A 21,833-nucleotide genomic window follows, 5' to 3' on the forward strand; every position below is an offset into this window, starting at 1 on the left:
TAATTATTATATGAATTAAAAATGATAATATATAATATTATAAAAATAATATAAAACTTACCTTATTATTTTAAATTGCAATACATATTTAATGTGCTAAAATATCATTAGTGAAACAAATAATTTAATTATTCTACAATAAAAAACAAAGTATTAAAAGTAATAAATAGCTTGTGATTAAAAATATTTAGACACTAAAATAGAATTAATGATATAATTTAAATGTTAATTTATGAGTTAAGTAATAATTTTAATCGATACTTTGTTACATATAACAAACAATATAATGTTACACTTCACATTCTCATTTCATTTAAATTGTGACAGAAGGAAAGAGCATCACCATTGTCAATGGAGATTTCCATTATACTTGTAGTTTCTAAAGGTCACTTTCTCAATACAGGAAAATTCTCAGGACATGTATCATTCTTGTGATTTCATGCCAACCTAGCTCCACCAAATCTCCAAACTTGTATCTACAATAGGTATGCTGGAGAAGTACTCACATGCATCTCCGATTATGCACTTATCAGCCATCAAGTTGTATCAGTATTGCCTTCTTGCTGTGCTTTAGAAGAATCTTCCTCTTTCTCCATGATCTGCTGGATAACCTCTTGATATCCTTCTATGAAACTCTTAAGAGCATCTCTATATGCAGAAGCCCTTGTCATGTATAACCTCTGTAAAGCAGGCCTCAAAGTCTCCATCCCTCCTCTTGCAGCAATCACTATTAAATCATTTCCATAGACAACATCAAAACAATGTAAAATTCAACAAGATAAACTATAATACTAGGAAAATAAGAGAGAGAGAAAAGGGTGAGAAGAGAGAAATTTGGCCTAAAAAATTTTAGTTGAAAATTTAATATTTCTTCAACAACTGAACTTTGGCCTGGTGAAGAAGGGATTCACCAAAAATATGCCAATAGAAGTGTAAAATATAAGACTTGAACACAGGTGCCAACAACAAAATAAAACAAAATGCAGTCACAGATGACTTTGAGCAGCCAGGGGAAAAAGAAATCAAAGAATAAATTCCAAGCTACCTCTAGAAAAGTTCTACTAAAAAGGGAAATTTAAATGAAAACCTAACTGAACTCAAGCATTATGGGACTTTGTTCCTTGACCTCCATAAGATGTCTCAAGCACGAATCTAACGGTTTATTGCACATATAATATGCCATATATTTTGCAAGTCATGCTATATACTTCTTGATTCATTACAGACAACTTATACATTTGAACATTTCAAGATAAGAAACCACAAAGTAAAGTTCCTCACCAATATCCTCCAAGGTCGAAGGTTCTATCTCTGTACTCTTACTCTTATCTCCATTGGATTTACCTTTAATCCCATCATCCTTCTTAGAATCGTTTGGTCTAAGATCAGGACCAATATCCCTTACCCAACTTGCAGTATAAAGCTTAGAGGCCTCCTTCAAGACCTAAAGAAGGATGACAGGTTTTTTACTAATTATATACTAAAAATAAATGTCTCTTATTCCCTAATGCATAGGCAAATAATAGGCTCTTGAGCATTATTTGACATCAAGTGGTTAAGTTAACCATCAAGTAAGAACAGTACATAAAAGTCATTTGATCATTTCAATATCCCAATGATCTATAGTACTAAATTAAAATATACAGATTTCACTTTCTCCGCACAATATTTTTCTAAGTCAATTTTAAGGTACACCTATTAAGAAAGGTTGAATCCTCCAATACATCATGGAAAAGAGGTAGACATTTTACATTGATAGTGATTAATGTAAAAGAAAAATGAGCATATATGATAAATCCTGCTCTAACAAATAAAGCATGAAATAGAATTCCAGTATATCAAAAATCATGGGTAGAGTAGACTACATCGTTTGCAATTCATACCACAACCATTGACACCCAAAATATGCATCAAAAGAAACAGAAGAAAAGCTTCTTACAGTCAGCATAGGCCAAAATGTTGCCTTCGGTTCTTTATAGATATTAGCCGAGGATTCAAAACGCAAGAACCCCAAAACTACATAATATATACTGTTCTAAATTGCAGCCCAAACTGTTTGATCAAAGATAACTTTTGCTGGAACCATCCACCAATCATTGAAAGGAAACAAAGCCTGGAACTCAAAGTGTTTCAGTGCTCCATGGAAAAAAAATGACTCAAAGCAGCAAAACATATAAACTATGAACCACAAGTATTACCTCTCAAAACTGGTAATAATAATGAGAAAGGGATCCATGAAGAGTAAATCCAACAAGGCCCGATCTGAAGGCTTTCCTTCATAACACTACACACAGGCTATACAATATGAGCTGAATGCAATATATGTTTACGTTTAAAGGATTAATAGAGAGAGTGGAGAAGAGAGAGAAACTACTTGTGCAATCTAATTTCCTATTGAATAGACTATCCCACTTATTGCCATTTTGGCTATCACTAGTTTGGCTTTACAAGCTTGTTCGTATGCAATCCAATTATGTTCTGGAACATATTGGAGTACCTCATAAAGTGTCCATCCCTGTTAATCATTCATAAGAATCAAATAAACACTGAGATAGGAAAAAAAAACAATATTGTAGCATTTAGATTTCACTTCATTTTATTTTGAGGACTCCAGCTTTCACTTGGTTTTTGAAAGCTAATCTGCATAAACCTTAAATTTCCAGGAAAGCACAAATCATAAATAAAGACCCCCTTTTTCTTTTACAAGCAATGTTTCAGATTTCATGGTTAGTTTAGAAAGTTATAAACACCTCAACAATTTTCAAGATTAAAATCATAAAATGACGAACGAAAGAGATTAACCAACTCTAGCATAGAGAGAAGTGAAACCAAGGAAAACTACTACCAAGCAAAAATACCCTTCTCAAAACAAGAGCATACAAAAAAAAAGCTCTTTTGAAACGAATCATTATTCAACTCTAAGTAAAACAGGAAATAGAATTAAAATGCAAAAAAAAAAAATTGAAAAACCTAAGAGATAACTTACATGCCAATAATCATGATCAATTGTAAGCAACTTGGATACAACAAATGTGTCAAATCCAAGAACGATAGAGGCATTGATTACTCTACTACTCAACTTCTCGACATCATCATGGCCATCACCATCATCACCGTGACCACCTCCAACCCCTGAAGAAGAAGCCTTCAAAGTTTTGGAGCCATTTGGGAACAAAAGCTCCTTAGGTTCATGGGAATGACTGTTCTTCTTTGAAGCCAATTCTTTGTCCTCTGTGACTGATTGAATGACCCAATCTCCGCTTCTTGGTACCTTTCTTTGGAGCCCAGAAATTAATAAGCAAACAAAACTCTGCGGAAGAGAAATTGGAAAAGAAAAGTACCAAGAAGCGCTCGTGCCAAGTCAATTTGCTGCCCTGTAGTTGAAACTGCAGAAAGGAGATAGATGATGAAATAATGAAAGAAGATGATGTGAAGGAAGAAGAAGCAAAAATGTTTACCTGACCTTAGATGAAGGGGAGGAATGCCATGTGAAATGGCTGCTGATTGAGAGTATTTTTGACGTGAAATTTTGGTAAGGATAGAATCGGTTTCTTCAAGCAACGAATAGGTAAACGGTGAAGAAGGCACGGAATAGAAATCCCCAAAAATCTCTGTTTAAGCCCGGAATGGAATCCACCCGTAATAAGGTATTACGTTGAACCAAACGCCAGTTTAAGTTGGCCTGAAGTATAGGTTAGTAATAGGCATGTAATGGTTTAGCTATTACCTTCAACCAATCATGCTCTAATTCTTTTTATTTTAAATAATTTTTTTAATATTATTGTTTTTTACATCAATTTTATTTTAAAATTTTATTTTATTCATTACATCAATAATTTTAATTTAATGTAGGAAAAACACAAAAATAATTATATCTAAATTCTAAACTCTAAAACCTAATATTATAATTAAATTTAATTATTTTAATCGATAATATTAGTACATATCCCGTACATAGGGACTACGTACCCATAATCGCGTTAATAAGGAACGTAACGATCTAAGGGTTTTTTCCCGCTTAAAGAGCTAACTATCTAAAGGCCTAGGTAAAGGTCTAGAGCCAGAGTAGGCAAGAGCAATCCTTCAAGTGGGAGAAAGCTTTATCCATTTTGAGTTGCCCTCCAGTCATTGTGCTGAGTTCTAAGTGCTTCAATTCGATATCCACTGGAGTAGCTACTAATTGTGATGAAGGAGGATAGGGATGATCACACTATAGCTCAAGAAATTGTGTTGTAAACTTTCCTATTCGATTTTTCGCTTTCTCGCCAATTCTTTTATACACAAATTGCCATTAATGTTAATAGCGTGATATTAATTCTAGACCTGTGATATTATTTGATATATTAAATTAAAACTGCACATGTGGATATAAAGTTGCCTAAATGAATAGAATTTTAAATATTAAATATTCAATACGTTATTAATGTCATTGAATTAAACGAATTCAAATGAATTTATATTAATTCACCTTTATTTTAAATAATAATTTTTAATTTATATATTTATCATAATAAAAATTATAATTTTAAAATTAAATATTTATATTAGTTTGTTTTATTATCTAAATATTAGTTTGTTAAAATGCTATAAAATTTAATTGATAAATGCAACAAAATCTGTGATTTATTAAAATTTACCTCAGCTGTATAAATATTATTTTAATAAATTATTAGGTTTTTAGTAAAAATAATTTATTAGTTTTAGTAAAATTTTCTTTTATAAAATGTTCATTTTGCAACATGTTAATATTCTTTTCATCAAGTCAAAAGAGTTTAGAAAAATATTAATTACCATTATAAATCATTTCAAGTCTTTGTAAACATATGTGGACAATGCTAATTTGTAAAACAGGTGTTTGAAGCTTGTCGACTAAAACAAGGTCATTTAGGTTAAAGAATTTGAGAATAAATTAGAATTCTTAACAATTTAAATAAAAATATTCAAAATAGTATAAAAATATTTTGAAGGCTCAAAAATTATTTTAAAACTATTTAGAATTTTTTTGTGGGTGATCGAAAATGTTCAGAGTTGAAAACAAGACCTTGGAAGCTAAAATGGATCAAAATGGTGCAGTGTTGATACAAGGCTAAGTGGTTGTGAAGTTGAAGCAGGGGACGTCGCGATATAACTCCCTGACTTAAGAAGTCATGATGTTGGGGAATTCGTGGTTGCGACGTTTGAAGGCAAATTCATGACATGGTGACACTAAAGTTGCGGCAGGATTCACTAAAACTTGGTGACACTTCAAAACACCCCCACACATCACCATATTGTATCAATAAGTTCCAAATCGATTTTATCACATTTAAATTACCTTTAAATTCATTTTCATCTCTAAATACATACACCGCATTTTCAAAAATCAAGCTAAAACTTATCATTCATTGAAGTAAAACCAAGTCATAAACATGATCAAATCATTTGATAACTTAAAACTTGACATGGCCTTTCAAGGAGGTTACAAACAACGCTTGATTTTACAAATCTAATTACTTATAGATACTTATGACAGTTTAAGTCTTTATGTACATGTCAAAATACAAGTAACAATTACAACCTCAAAATCTCGGATGGTGATGCGATGCTCCCAAACCAAAATTACAAGCTTCTCGACAAGTACAACCTATGCATTTAAACAACTAATGCGTGAGCTCAATGAACTCAATATATACACAAAGATAAACCTACTTATCCTATCTTGTTATTAATGTTGAGCACTTTAAAATTATTCAATTCAAATGACATCTTAATGATGCCAACGAAATTAACTCTTATAATCAAATTACAAGGACTTAACTTACAAATAATTGGTTTATTAGTGATCACATTTGGAAGTTAAAATACATGACTCTTAAATGAGTACTCACGAAATATTTAAACTAACACATATAAGCCCTTAGCCTATCCCTATTTTTTTAAGTCAAGTATTATATAACATTAGCAACGGAATTATGAATTTAAATTTAAATTTTTTTTATGGCACATATACAATATGTATTCATCAATGTCATTAACACATACATGTATGCATATCACATAAGGGTACTTTAAATCTTTTCACATACTTATGATGAAATTCATATTAATAAAAGCCTTATGAGTATAGTCATTTTTCACATGTAGACACTTTTGAAAGTTAAAACCGTTTAAAAAATATTTTAACATTGTCAATATTTTGAAAATATTTTAAATTAATATGTTTAAAATTTTAAATTAAATTATTTTGAAGAATGTTTTGTACATTACAATTTTTAACAGAATTTAAAAATATATAAATTTTAACAAACATATTTAAACCAACTTTAAAACTTTTTGAAATTATTAGAAATTTTACTTAAATTAGTTTAAATTTAAAATTCTATATACAATGTATTTAAAATATTATACAAATAATTATATTTGGAATAAAATTTAAGCAGTGTTATAAAATAATTAAATAAAAAAACACTTAAAGTAAATAGAGAATTTTCCCGTCTCCTCTTTTCATTTATAAAAGAGCTATATATAAGCCATTGACATTCAATGCAACATAAATGAATGAAACTTATTTAACAGCTTCATTAACATGTACATTAAGCATCTTTAATAATGAATGAGGGGGTTTAACTCATTACTTTCATAAATGTTTAAAGATTATAGATATCCATGTAATGTATTTACAACACTACCCCTTGGATGTCTTTTAAATAAAAATGCTCCTCATTAAAATCTTTACTAGGAAAAACTCTATGAGATAAAAACTTAATGAAGGAAAAAGACTACACAATCTCCTATTACAAGTTGCCTCGTTAAAAACCTTTACCAGGAAAATCCAGTGGGACAAAACCTTGGTTAAAGGAAAAGAGTTTAACGTGTTTCAAACTCCCCCTAATGGCAATATCACATTATGTCTTTGAGTCGACGCATTCCAATCTTGTTTCATAGTCTTTCAAATGTTGAAGTTGGCAATGCCTTTATAAAAAGATCTGCTAAATTATCACTAGAACAAATTTGTTGAACTTTTATGTCACTTCTCAAGATTATGAGTAGAGAATAATTTTGGTGAAATATGTTTCGTTCTGTCACCTTTGATATAACCACCCTTTAATTGAGCTATACATGCTGCATTATTTTCGTATAAGATAGTTGGCATATTTTCTTGTAAAGGAAAATTACATATCTTCTGGATATGTTGGGTTAATAACCTTAGCCAAACATACTCTCGGCTTGCCTCATGCATTGCAATTATTTCAACATGATTTGAAGAGGCAGCAGCTAATGTCTGTTTTGTCGAACGCCATGATATGACAGTACCTCTACATGTAAATAAATATCCCATTTGAGATCGACCTTTATATGGATCCAATAAATATCCAACATCAGCATAACCAACTAATAGGGATTTTGAATCATTTGAATAAAATAACCTCATATCAATAGTCCCTTTGAGATATCTAAATACTTGTTTAATTACATTCCAATGTTTATGTGTTGGAGAAGAACTAAATATTGCTAACAAGTTTACAACAAAAGCTATATCAGGTCTTGTGTTGTTTGCAAGATACATCAATGCTCCTATGACACTTAGATATGGTACTTCAAGACCAAGAAACTCTTCATCATTCTCACAAGGACGAAATTGATTTTTATTCACGTCTAATAATTGTACAACTATCGGGGTATTTAATAGATGTGTTTTATCCATATAAAATTTCTTTAAGATCTTTTTCGTATAAGTTGACGATGATATGAATTTTATCTTTTAAATGCTCGATTTGCAGGCAAAGACAAAACTTTGTTTTTCCAAGATCTTTCATCTCAAATTCTTTCTTTAAATAATTTACTGCATTTTAAAGCTCTTCAAGAGTTCTAATAATATTTTGATCATCAACATAAATAGTAATTATCACAAAGTTTGATCCATACCTTTTATAAAAACACATGGGTAGATTGGATCATTTTTATAACCTTCTTTTAACAAATATTCACTAAGACGATTGTACCACATACGTCCAGATTATTTTAATCCATATAAAATTTTCTTTAATTTGATTGAGCCATTTTTCTGGAAAACTTTATATCTTTCAGGGATTTTAAATCCTTCTTGGATTTTCATATAAATTTCACTATTAAGTGTACCATACAAATAGGCTGTAACAACATCCATTAGACGCATGTCAAATTTTTCACGTACTGCTAGACTAATAAGGTATCTAAACGTGATTGCATCCACCACACGAGAATGTCTTTTCATAATCAATGCTGGGCATTTGCGAAAATCCTTGTGCTACAAGTCGTGCTTTATATGTTATGACTTTATTTTTTTCATTTCGTTTTAGCACAAATGTCTATTTATATCCTACCATCTTTACATATTTAGGTGTTTGGACTATAGGTCCAAAAACCTCACGTTTAGAAAGTGAATTTAATTTTGCTTGAATTACATCTTTTTATTTTGGCCAATTTTTTCTATTTCTACATTCCTTAATAGATTTAGGCTCAGGATCCTCATTTTCTTTTGCTGTTTCAATAGCAACATTATAAGCAAAATTATTGTCGACAACTATATTTTTTCGGTTCTATTTTTTACTTGAAGTAACATAACTTATTGAGATTTCTTCGTTATCACCATTTTCAGGTACCTGAACCTCTTCTAGGTTTTTTGATTAGTTATATCTTTGGCCTCTTATGGGGCACTTGCCTCCACAATATTACCATCTTGAATAATTTCTCTTTTCCTTTTACAAGGATTTTTGTCTTTGGAACCGATTGGCCTTCCACACTTTAGGCGTGGATTACTTTCTTTTGCATTAATAATTTGCCCTATTGGGATATCAATTCATATTGGAGCATTTTCAGCTGGTCTGTGAGATTTTGTAATTCTCTTTAGGTCAGTAAATGAATATAACAGTTGATTGGCGATGTTTTGCAAATGTCTGATTATTTAAACTTCTTGTTCACATTGACTTGTACGAGGATCTAATTGAGATAATGATGATCCATTCCATGTAATTTCTTTTACTAGTTGTATTTTCTCTCCCCCTAATGTTGGGAATGCTGTTTCATCAAAATGGAAATCAATAAATTGTGCAGTAAATAAATCTTCAATTAATGGTTCAACATATTTAATTATAGAAGAAAATTCATAACCAACATATATTCCCAACCTCTTTTGAGGACCCATCTTTGTGCATTGTGGTGCAGCAATTGGAACTCATACTGCACATCCAAAAATTCTAAGATAGGAAATATTTGGCTCTTGACCAAAAGCCAATTGTAATGAGGAGTACTTATTATAACTTGTTGGCCTTAAGCGCACAAGTGCTGCTGAATGAAAAATAGCATATCCCCAAGCTATAACAAGGAGTTTTGTTCTCATAAGTAATGGCCGAGCTATTAGTTGGAGGTGTTTAATAAACGATTTAGCTAAACCGTTTTGTGTGTGAACATGAGCTGCAGGATGTTCAACTTTTATCCCAATTGACATACAATAATCATTAAAAGCTTGGGATATAAATCACCAGCATTATCAAGATGAATAGTTTTGATTGCATAATCTAGAAATTGTGCTCTTAATAGAATTATTTGAGCAAGTAGTCTCGCAAACGCTAGGTTGCGAGTCGATAAAAAACACACATGTGACCACCTACTAGATGCATCTATTAATAGCATAAAACATTTGAATGGTCCACATGGTGGATGAATGAGCCAACATATATCACATTGAATATATTCAAGAAATGTAACGCCCCATAACTCGGCCTAGAAGTTTAGACCGAATCTCGGAGGTCACATTGATCACCAATGTGATCGTAGGTAAAATTTTAGTTTAACCAGCTAGAAAACAAATGGTATTTAAGTTACGCAAAACTCTCATTTGTAAAATCTCAATATTACAAAAATTTTAGTCCAAATGATACATATGTGCGTAAAACCCAAAATTCATAACACAATATTCAAAATAAAATTTACAATTCAAACTGTTTATTTATAAATGCAGAATTTATGAAAATACTTTTAAAGTTAATTCTAAAACGTGGCTGTCGGAGACCTCCGATGTGCCGGATCCTGCAACAACATACGAAAGCACCTGAAAAAGAAAAACTGAGGGGGTGAGCTACTCAAGCTCAGTGTGAGTTCAAATCGATTAACATCAGGTTTACAGAAGAGAATTCTAGATAGCAGTTCAATAGCAAAACAAACTTACAGAGATATACAGAAACAGAAGGTAAATTCGGGATCAACGTCCCAACAGAACGTAACAAATAAGCACACCTCATCATAGACAGAAACTCAACCAATAACCCGTCAATGGGATGGTACCAAAACACTTATCATTACAAACACAGTGTTCCAAAACGTTATTATGCTAACACCTCAATACACGCAAAATCAGTCACACATATTGAGTTAACTAGACAGAATACCGACAAATGAACTTACACCCAGTCACTTAACCATATGTGCATGAATGCAGTCAAGTAGAAAAAAAACCCAACCATCCAGCCAAAACACCTCTCCATCCTCCGATCACACCTCAAAAGAGCTATTTAAGCTCATCCAACCAAACACACTACATAGGACCTCGAAAGACCCATACAACCCTACACATCATGTATGTGGACTAAGCCACTCAGATAATAATACGCATCAAGGCTTGCGTATATGCAGTACAGTGCATTACGGTAAACTGTTGTACCAATAAATTGCAGTTAAACTGCCAGATCAGAAAGAGTCTTCCTTCTCTTCACAACCCAACCCAAAAAGACTAATGCAAATACAAAATGCACACCATTTGAAGTCAACCTTACAGAAACAGAATATGAAATCAGAAATGCACACATTTAAATGCCCAAAATTAGAATAAAAATAACATAACATCAATTAACACTCAAACGAATCGCTTAATTAGCACTATGATCGTGAATAATGCACAAATCTAGGCCGAAACAAAGTCCCGACCACCCTTACTAAGACCTAGCCAAGGGTCGAAACACATATAATCATAATCAGAACAAAAACAGACACAGCACAAAATTGGCGAAATAGGGCCACACGGCTGTGTGGAAAATGCCCAGGCCGTGTGAGGGTCTACACGCTCATGTGAAGGCCACACACGCCCGTGTGAATAGCCCACGTAACTCATTGTTCAAAAGCACTAAAAATTAAGAGTAGAGGAGGCACGACAGTGTGGGGATCTGAAACGCCCGTGTGGGGACACATGTCTGTGTCGCCAGGCCGTGTGGTATCAAAATCATCGAAAACCCTAAATTCCCAATTGTACACGGTTGTTTGGATTGCTCGTGTGTGGTACACACCCGTGTAGTCATGAAACCACTCGAAATAGCCCCCAAAACACGAATTCGACGTCAAAAGATCCTTAACCTCTAATAGTGTAGAAACATACCCTAACTAGTCAAATTTTATGCAATTTAACAGCGAACAACATTACAATTACGCAAGTACCGGAACACCCGAAATTACCAAATTTCACAAAATTGATTCAATAATTCACGATTAAATTAAAAATTTACGAAACTCTCATCTGAATTCGCGATTAAAACACCTAAAAATGATCGACGCCTCAAATCTACCAATTTCGAAAAATCCTATTGACGAAATTGTAAAACACAGTAAAAGAAATAGAGTAGAAGCAAAAGAGCCGAACTCCAATCGAGACGAAAACAAACCACTGAAATGAAGCAGTAGAAAAAAACAAAGATTAAAAGAAAAAGAAAAAAATGTGAAGAAGAAGAGAAGAATGTGATAAGAGATTTTTTAGAAACAATCTTTTTTTTTTCAATGATAAAAATACCATAAAATAAATAACATATATATATATATATATATATATAACATAAAAAAAACTCAAATAAAATTAATTCCTCAAACACACAAGAGGATTTGAACCCAAAACCCTAGAGGCAAACTAACACACAACCAACCATTAGACTGGCAGACCCATATTGACATAAAACACAGCAACAAACCCAATCGTCCAATCTAGCTATTGACCCTACCTACCAATCTCAAAAATTTCAACCCCAAATTTTAGGGTGTTACAAGAAGTGAGGGAGATTCAATCTCAACTTTAGCTGGTGATGGTCTAATAATCAATTTTCCTTGAGAACAAGCAACATAAGATAAATCCTTAAATTCAAGAATCTTTTGGTTATTTAATGGGTGTCCAATTGAATTCTCGATGATTCTTCGCATCATAATAGATTCGGAATAGCCTAATCGGTCATGCCAAATAGTAAAAGTAAGTGGTTCTACTAACTTCTAGTTTGTAGTAACATGTGACTCAATTGCACTAATATATGTATAATATAAACTTGATGAAAAAGTAGGTAGCCTTTCCAAAACATATTTCTTTCCATATTCAACATTTGCAATATATAGATATTCAAATTTTTTCTCATTCATAGTCTCTATGACATCCATTAAGACGAATATATTTAAAACTCAATAAATTTCTTTGAGACTTAGTGGAATATAAAGCATCATCAATGACAAATTTTGTACCTTTAGGTAATAATATAATAGCTCTTCCAGAGCCTTCAATAAGTTTTGAACTACCCGATATTATATTAACATAGGCATACTCATTGTCAAATGAGAAAAAATATTTTTTTTTATCTTTGAGTATCGTATGTGTTGTAGCACTATCTATAAGACACATGTCTCAATTGATTTTAAGTCCATCGAAAATTTGTTGAATATTCATATTCTTCATAAAAAACAAAATATAATATGAGAAACATTGCAAATATTTATTAAATATATAAATTATTCTTTATGCAAGAAAATAAAACATACTTAAAACAACATCAAAATGTCAAGATAACATCTATTTTTCTAATGATTCTCAAAGAAATTTGTCACATCTAGGTGAGCTATATTATTAAGGTCATTAAATTTATCAACCTCATAGGGATGGTCAATTTTAGTATTATAGTGAATATCTTTATTTTTTGCCTTTATTTCATCATTTTGGGATATAAAATTTGTCTCCATATGCTTTTCCTTCTTTTTAATGGATGCTTGATAAAGTTTTACTAAATGCTTAGACGTACGACAAGTACGTGACTAATGCCCCTTTATACCACATCGGTAGCATATATCCTCAATAATCTTTGAAGGATAATTTTGATCACTTCTTTCCTATCTTTCACTGTTATTCTTTTTCTGGTGGTTATAAGTATCATTGTTATGACCACCGTGATAACGATTACTAATACATCCTCGACCACGTCCCTCACTACGTCCACGACCACGGCCGCGACTTCTATATTTTCTATTTTCATAATTATTGTGTACAGCTACAGTCACTTCAAGGAATGGTGCAAAACCAGTGGGACGAATTCCATGGTTTTCATCATTAGCTCATTATTTTGTTCAGCCACCAAAAGGCATGAAATCAATTCAGAATACCTTTTAAAACTTTTTCCATGGTATTGCTGCTACAGGAGCATATTAGTAGCATGAATGATTGAAAATGTTTTCTCTAACAAGTCCTCATCAGTTATGCTTTCTCCATATAATTTTAGTTGAGAACTAATTTTGAAAAGTTCTGAATTGTATTCACTTATAGTATTAAAATCTTGCAACCGTAAGTGCATCCAATCATAACAAGCTTTAAGGAGTATCACATTTTTCTGATGGTCAAATCGTTCTTTCAAATTTTTTCACAACTCAATAGGGTCTTTCACAGTGAGATATTCCACTTTTAATCCTTCATGTAGATGATGACGGATGAAAATCATTGCTTTTGCCTTGTCTTGATTAGATGCTTCTTTATTTCCTAGACCTTTAGCATCTAGGTGAATTTCTTCATCTAACAGCCATGACAAATAATTCTTGCCTGAGATGTCTAAGGCCGCAAATTCAAGTTTGACAACATTTAACATTATAATCACTTGAACCAAAATAAAAAAAAAATATTAGTAAAATAATAAGCATTCTCAATCGTAAAATAATTCAATTATATATACCAAATTTGCTAAATAATAATATTCATCAAATATTGGCATAAAGAGGAATAGTCATAATAAGAACTTAACACAAATAACATTAACTGAAATTTCTTTTAATAAAAAAAGCATGTATATATAATTATTATTATTGAATTTGAGTTGTAAAAATAAATGTGCAAATGTTACCCAAAGCAAATATTTCATCTAGAAAAAATAAAATAATTATGAAAATATGTATACCACATATAGTTTAACGAGAGTTATATGGGAAAATTATATAAAGTCGAAATGACGTGAACTTCACTATGAACTCATAGAAGCTTGTGCTAATAACGTGTTATAAAATAATTAAATAAAAAAAACAATTAAAGTAAATAGAGAATTTTCTCGTCTCCTCTTTTCATTTATAAAAGAGCTATATATAAGCCATTGACATTTAATGCAACATAAATGAATGAAACTTATTTAATGACTTCATTAACACGAACATTAACCATCTTTAATAATGAATGGGGAGGTTTTAACTCATTACTTTTATAAATGTTTAAAGGTTGTAGGCATCCATTTAATGTATTTACAACAAACAGTTTATATATTATTTATATAAAAATTAATTAATATCTATTTAAAACATCATTATAAAAATTATAAAATGATTAAATATTATTTTGAGTTATACATATAATCAGCCCTTATATCGCATTGGTATCTAAACTAGTTAAAGGTGCAAATTTAAAAACAATAATTTAATCTGAATGCAATAAAAAATAAAAAAATTTATTAGATGATGAATAAAATTATTTTTTAAAATTTAACTAGGAAAATATAAAAAAACTATCTCACAGTGAAAAAAAGTGAACACTTAAAAAAAAACACTACAATTGAATTCAATCATAACCTCTACAATTCAAATTATTTTTCAGTTGATTTGCCTAATTCCCTTTTCCTTCATTAAAAAAAATCATAACCCCAAGTTTATTGATTAAAAAGAAAAAGTAATGGATAGGAAAGTTCACATATTGAAGACAAAGAACTTAGGTTGTTTGGTTGTCCATTGCATACATATTTCAACATGGCCAACAAAAAACATCACAATTGTTTTGTTTCAATATTTAGTGTGTGGTGGGTTTTCATGGTTCAATCAGACCACATGTTTGATGCCAAAATGGAGCTATCAATGGACCCTACTTTTGCCTCTTCGTATTCTAGGTTTTTGCTTGGTCTTCTTTCTACTTTTTCTCATTACCATTCATCCATCTATCTTTCTCCCCTTTGGATAAATTATGTTATTATTTATGCGTAACCAAAAACGCAAATAACTTGAATGAAGACAAAAATAAAGTTCTCAAAAAAATTATTTCATTGATATGACACAAACCTGCCATATCTTTTGTGTTAAGATATAGTCTCTTCATTCATTCAACAACCAAGCATTCTTCAACATTTCTTTTTTTTTTATACATTTTCTGCTATATATAAAGAAACTTGTATTGTTAGATTTTTTTTTTCATTTTAAAAACAAACACTTAAATCTTCAAATTAAAACTTTAATGTCAACTTTCAACTGAGATTCCAATTTTATTTATTTATTTTAGTTGTTAATATGTAATTTTTTTTTACTGTGAGTATTAGTTTGATTGGCATAAAAATTGTTCTAGTGTAGTAGTATATGAGTTCGAATGTCTTAAAATGCATTTATCTTCCTATTTAAAGGCTGGAGAAAGATTAGACATTATATAATAATTTTTTTTTCTAAATTTTAAAAAATAAAAAGAGTATGTAGATAATAATGCATCAATAAATATTTGAATCAAAAGTATGCATGTATATACATGAAAATTATCCAATGCACTGTTGATGGAATTTTTAAATTCTATCATCAAGATTTTAAAGATATAATTATTTTTTAAAAAAATAATAGAAAAATATATAATAGTATTTCAATCTTGCTTATTAAAATTAAAATTTCATTTTACAATAGACAATATATTAATCCATATATATTCAACATTTTGCTACCCACGACTATGCTCTCATTCTTTGTGTTTTTTGCTTGTGACTTTGACGACCACGGGACATACAATTTTGAAAACTTATGGTGTGTTTTTTTTCAAACAAAAGTAATGACCTGATCTTAGGGATTTTTTTTTGACAAATAGTATGAGGGATTGTTAGACTTTTCTTTTTAGGTATTGTTGTAGACCTATTGATTTTATTTTCATTTTGATTGAAGAAACACTTGAAGGACATATTTGGTAATCATATATGTTATACACTTTTACTCCTTTATCTCACTTAAGTAAAATTCTTATAAAGTAAGTATCTATCTTGTCAAGGCTTGTTGTCCTATCAAGAGTAATAATCACATCACACTTTGTACGCCACTTATAGGGCTCACCAACTTATTATCATATTATAACAATTCGATTTTCAATTGCATGAAAAATGACATTTCAGAATTCTATTTTTGTAAATCAAGTCTGTAAATATTAATATTTAATATTTTTAGACTATTATAAAAATATATTAAAGTTTGGTCCAATAATTTTGTTGAATTAATAGTTAATTAAGGTTCAGGGTCTAAATTATAAAAGTTTATCGCTATAGATTTTTAATTTATTAAAGGACCAATTGAACTATTTGACCATTTTAAATAGTCAATCAGTGGTCGATGATGATGGAATCCACTAACTTATGTTAATTTGGCTTAAGGTTAAGTTAATTAAGTTTAAGTATAGTATAAAAGCTAAAAATTAAAGAAATAAAAGAAACATTTCATATTTATCTTCTTCTCCACCGGTTGTAAAAGAAAGAATTAGGGTCTGAGATTCAAAAACTTTCAAAAACAAATTTGTGAGTTCAATTAAGTCCTTTTCTTGTAATTTTTATGTTTTTAGATTGTGGAGCTTGATTTAGCTAGCCCATACACCAAATTATAAAATTGTTAAAGTTTTTGAAAGTTGTCATTGATGATTTATTGAAGAAATTTTTGTTAAATTGTTAGATTTTAATATTAGATGTGAAAAAGAACTAAATTGTAATGTTTAATTGCTAGTTTTTGGACATGAGGACTAAAGTGTATAATGTAACACCCCAAACCCGGCCTAAACGTTATTGTCGGATTGTGAAGGTTACATCACACGTGAAAACATTGTTACTTATTTTTTTAAAAAAAACTCATTTTTAACTTAAAGGAAAACAAATCAAATTAAAATCGTCAAAAACTAGACGTTCCGAAAATCACGTGATTACATTGACGAAATCCGCGTTATATTAATTTTATTAAAACAAACCCAATTTGCTTAATTACTTGCGTAGTAAAAACCTAGTAACATATTTCAAAAACCTTGCAACGAAAAATATTTTAGCAATTTGGTCTTATAAAACTATAGTATATTGTTAGTTATGTTGTTTTGATTAGAATACCAATTATAAATAGAACTTTTGCAAAATTAATACCAAAATCAATGTTAAAGTCCAAAACAAAAATTAACAGTCCAAAAGTCCGTCAAGTCCATAAATTAGTCCAAAACATTTTTAAACCAAAATATGCAAACTGAGCTCCAAAGTCGTCATCCAATCCTAAGTTTGAGGGTCACCTGAAACGGAACAAAACAAACGAGTGAGTTAGAAGCTTGGTATGTGACTTGGCCTATATACAGAATTTTCTTACTCATAATATACATATATACAAATGCCAAATCAAAATTTTCAGAACATTTATTTTTTCATATTTCAGGACTTATAGCATATCAAAACAGATCCTACCCCCATCCGCTATATACCATTTTCGTTCAACCAATCACACCAAAATATGGGGATATGCCACTTGTAATTATGCAGCTAAGATGCCAGATAGAAATTGCGATTTAACAGCCAAAATTTCAATAGAACTGTTAGAATACACTTTCTCCATCGTATCAAAACCTACCCTAATGCATATGCATAATCATGATAACATACATACATATCTCAAAAGTTGTATGGTATGCATGCCTAACATATATATTTTCTAGAGCATAACATATCATATAACTTATACAAAATGAAACTCAGCATGCTTTTTAAGTTTACCCATGTGAACCATACCGAATCTTACGCCTTTTTAGGGCTACAAAATGCCCACAGACCCTATTTTTTAGTCTTTTAATCGGCCCCTAATCGAGCCTTCAAATTGGCCAAAAAGGGCCTACGTGGCCTGATAAGCTAGTTCGTGTGGTCCACACGATTACTTGTTCAAGTTGTGTAATCACACACAGTCTGACACATAGTCAACCACACGGTCGTATAGTGCACACAATTTGTCACATGACTTGCCACACGATCTTGTGATGCTGGGCAGTTTTGAAAACAACCCTTATTTTATGATTTTTCCGCGATTTAATAGATTTTTTTAGGTTAGTTCACACATTTGGTAAGAATTTTGAGAAAACACACAATCGTACACTTTAAATCTTACATGTAGAACCAAAACACATTGATTACAAATTCAATTTAAATCCCAAAATTATCCTTAAACATGCTTCTTTCTTAACGAAAAAAAGTCCCTAAAATTCAACGTACGAGCACTCACCATGCTATTAACAACAACCTAAGCCGTTAAAAGAACTTAATTCGCTAGAGGTTCGTCTAACGCCATAGGTTCCGCTCCTAAAACAAAAGATCTCACAATTAATAAAACCTCACCACAATAAGAATCCAAATAAATCCCAAAGCTTTTAATAACAAACGATCTTTAATCATGAAATACCATGACCAACAACTAAATAACTAAATAAAAACCTTGAAATACCTACAACCAGTGAAAGAACAAAACTTACCAACGTCACCCTAAAAGATTCAGCAAGAAATTACCATTAAACAACGAACAAGAAATTGCCCACGAAATTAAGGAACAAACAAAATGGAAAAAGAAGAAAATAACTTTAAAAGATTCGGCAAGAACAAAACCAATTCTAATAACCAATTGAGAGGGCAAAGAAAAGAATGAAAATAATGGAGCAGTGATAGCAAAAAATAAAAGTTTGGATGGTAGTGGAAAAGTAAAAAACGTGAACAAGGGAGTGGAAGTATTGGATGAAAAAGGAAGAGGAGTTTAAGGGATTATCTAATATATTTTTTTAAATAAAAAATAAAAAATAAGATTTTAAGAACCTATCTTATCACTAATATCACAACCAACTATCAAGAGCCCAAATTCCATCAATACTCTGCTACTAAGGACGGCACAATAGGAGTAATAACAAAAATATATCTTACAATCACAGGGATTCGAATACGAGATCTTAAGTAGACATACAAGGCATTCAACCGCCACAACAAATGAAATTACTTGACATACTTGAACAATTTAAATCTAAGAAGTTTGGGGTGTTACAACTCTCCACTCCTTAAAGAAATTTCAGCCTTAAAATTTACCTGACTCAAAGATATGAGGATTTGCTTATGATTTGAGTCCTCAGACTCCCAAGTGGCCTCCTGTGAACCATGATTCCGCTACTACACCTTAACTAATAGAATGACCTTTCTCATCAAGACCTTAACTTCACGATCCAGAATCTGTACAAGCTTTTCCTTGAAAGACAAGTCTGACCTTAACTTAATTTTCTCCATTGGCACCACATGAGAAGGATCAGATCGATAACGCCTCAACATGGACATGTAAAAATTGTCATGGATATGAGCAAACTCTAGAGGTAGCTCTAACTGATAGGCAACAGGTCCAACACCCCTCAAAATTTGATACGGACTAATGAACCAAGGGCTTAACTTACCCTTACGATCAAATCTGAGAACTTTCTTCCATGGAGATAACCTAAGGAACACACGATGCCCTACCTCTAACTCAATCTCTTTCCCCTTAAGGTCCGTATAAGACTTCTATCTATCACAAGCGACCTTAAGTTGATCTCGAATCAAACAAACATTATCCTTAGTCTCAACCACTAACTCAGGACCCAAAACCTTCCTCTCACCCAACTCAGTCCAACAAAGCGGAGTGCGACATTTCCGACCATACAAAACACCATAAGGCGCCATTTGAATGCTAGACTAAAAACTATTATTATAAGAGAATTCAGTTAGTAGCAGAAACTCTTCCCAACTACCTCGATAATAAATAACACAACCCTAAAGCATATCCTCTAAAATCAAAACCACTCTCTCAGACTAACCATCAATCTGCGGGTGAAATGCCGTATTGAAATCCAGTTGAGTACCCACAGCCTTATGTAACTTTTTCTAGAAGCAAGAAGTAAACTGGTGATCTCGATCTAAAATAATCTGTACTGGAACCCCATTAAGCCTAAAAATCTTGGAGACATATAGCTTTGCCAACTTCCGTAAGGAGTAATCGGACTTGACTGGAATGAAGTGAGAAGATTTAGTCAACCAATCCACAATAACCCAAGCAGAGTCCTTCTTAGTATGTGTTAAGGGCAACCTACTAATGAAGTCAATAGTTACCCATTCCATTTCTATTATGGAACCCTAACAAGTTGAAGCAAATCAGAGGGAAGTTGGTGCTTAACCTTAACTTGTTGACACATTAAACAATGGGACACAAAGTCGGTTACCTCACGTTTCAACCCAGGCCAACAATAAAACTCTCGAAGATCATGGTACATCTTATTACTATTGGAATGCATAGTATAAGAGCTACTATGCGCTTTTGGAAGAATAGATTGCCTTAAATCCACCTCATTAGCATACAAATCCGACCACAAAAGCACAAAATACCTCCACTATTAAACTTGAAGTCTGAAGTCTTACCCTCATCAATCTGATGAACCCGACTGATCAGAGACCTATCTAGAATCTACTTACTCTTAATCTCATCCAAAAAAATAGACTTAATTAGCAACTCAACTAGATTCCCACCATTATTAAACAAATTTAGGAGAGAAAACATCGTCCTTAACTCGAACATAGAATTATGACCAAGAGTATTGGCCACCACATTAACCTTATTAGGATGATACTTAATTGTACAATCATATTCTTTAAGCAACTCGATTCAATGATGCTGCCTAAGATTCAACTCTTGCTGCATGATGGGATACTTAAGGCTTTGATGATCAGTGTAGATAATGCACCTCTCACCATACATATAATGCGTTGGATAATTAACCTCATGCTGTTTAAGTTGTCTAGATGCATACACTACCACCTTACCCTTCTGTATCATAACACAACCCAAACTGGTATGAGACGCATCGCTATAAAAAATAAACTCTTTCTTAGATTCGGGCTGAATCAGAACAGGTGCTTGAGTCAAAATAAATTTGAGCTTCTCAAAGCTTGGTTTCTATCAATGAGAACCCATCGACGAATCTCCGATAGTATCCCGAAGCTCTGTTACATTCCTAGGTTGCTTCCAGTCTAGAATAGCCTCTATCTTTCTAGGGTCTACTCGAATACCCTCAACAAAAACCACATACCTCAGAAACATAACCTCACTCAACCAGAATTTACATTTACTCAACTTGACATAGAATTCCTTCTGATGAAGAATCTGAAGAACTACACTAAGATGTTTATTATGCTCACCCTCAATCTTAGAGTATGCCAAAATGTCATCGATAAACACTACGACGAGCTGATATAGGTATGGCTAAAAAACCCAGTTCATGAGATCCATGAATTAGTTCAACTAACGATAATCCACACACATTTGACAAAGATAATCAGTGGTCTCCACAAGGACACATTAGGCCGAATAAACCCTAATTAAGAAGTTCCTGAAGTTGCAACTTTAATTCCTTCAGCTCTTTTGGTGCCATACGGTATGCAACAATGGACACTAGAGCTGTCCCTAGCATAACCTAAATTCTGAACTCAACTTCCCTATCCAGAGGTCATCTCAGTAATTCCTCAGGA

General features: G+C 31.7%; 1 pseudogene; it reads right to left on the reverse strand.

The window, feature by feature from the left end:
- Positions 1 to 171: 171 nt before the first annotated feature.
- On the reverse strand, positions 172 to 20,429 carry LOC108466994 (uncharacterized; annotated as a pseudogene).
- Between the last annotated feature and the right edge of the window lie 1,404 nt (positions 20,430 to 21,833).

Source organism: Gossypium arboreum, chromosome 10 (assembly GCF_025698485.1).
Source record: "Gossypium arboreum isolate Shixiya-1 chromosome 10, ASM2569848v2, whole genome shotgun sequence".
In the NCBI taxonomy this organism is placed as follows: domain Eukaryota; kingdom Viridiplantae; phylum Streptophyta; class Magnoliopsida; order Malvales; family Malvaceae; genus Gossypium; species Gossypium arboreum.